The sequence below is a fragment of the Apteryx rowi genome, unplaced genomic scaffold (assembly GCF_003343035.1).
Source record: "Apteryx rowi isolate R43461 unplaced genomic scaffold, aptRow1 scaffold_498, whole genome shotgun sequence".
Classification (NCBI taxonomy): Eukaryota; Metazoa; Chordata; class Aves; order Apterygiformes; family Apterygidae; genus Apteryx; species Apteryx rowi.
Genome location: NW_020450758.1, coordinates 184961 through 185982, shown reverse-complemented (window position 1 = coordinate 185982; position 1022 = coordinate 184961).

Below are 1022 nucleotides of genomic sequence, written 5' to 3'. Positions count from 1 at the left end.
GGATGGATGGATGGATGGATCTGGACAAAGCAGAACAGTAACGGTCTGTTACGGCTCGGCACTGGGGGTTGGGTATCAGGGCTGGCACTGGTGGGTGAGCGTGATGGGAGGACATTGCTCTGAGCTGCAGGTTGGCCACCCCCTCGGCTGGACGCACGGCCTTGCCCACATGCTTGCCTGCCTGCAGAGCCGGCTGGAGGGCCCTGGGAAGCGGACAGCCCTGCGGTACCACCTGGCAAAGCAGAAAGGGGGAGAGGCCATGGAGCAAGGGATCCTCGCCAGGACGCCTGGGTCCTCTTACACCTATGGGCTCCCGTGAGGAGCCCAGCAGCGCAGGCCAGCGGGGACGGGTCCGGGCACTGGTGACGCCGAGCCTTGCTGCAGGATGGTGCCCTCAGCATCTCCGGAGGCCGGGTCTGGAGGCCAGGGCCACCACGGTGGTGAGCCGGCTGCCGCCCGCGGCAGGTTTTTCCCGGCTGAGTGACAGCCCGCTCCCACGCCGGAGTCACCGCGCAGCCCGCTCGCGGCGACGCTCGTCCGCCGAGGGAGAGCCAGGGGGGCCACGGCAGCTCCCCGCCGGGAGCAATGATGCTGCCAGCCCCCGTTTGATGACAGAAGCAGCAGATGGGGCTTGGCCCGTACTGGGGGGGGTCCGTGGTGCCACCGGCAGCGGGGAAGCCACAGCCCCCCCCTGCCCAGCCCAGCACGGCCCCACCGGAGGCCCCACCAAAGCTGCTCCTGGGCATCCCCACGCCGGCCCAGGCCACCCCGCACCCGGCACTAGAGCACTGCAGCCACAGGGGCACACGGGAGCGGGGCTTCAATGTGCACGGAGCTGCACGTGTGCACGGGGCTGTGAGTGTGCACAGAGCTGTGCCCGTGCACGGAGCTGCACGTGTGCATGGGGCTGTGAGTGTGCACAGAGCTGTGCCCGTGCACGGAGCTGCACGTGTGCATGGGGCTGCACGTGTGCACAGGGCTGTGAGTGTGCATGGAGCTGCACGTGTGCACGGGGCTGCATG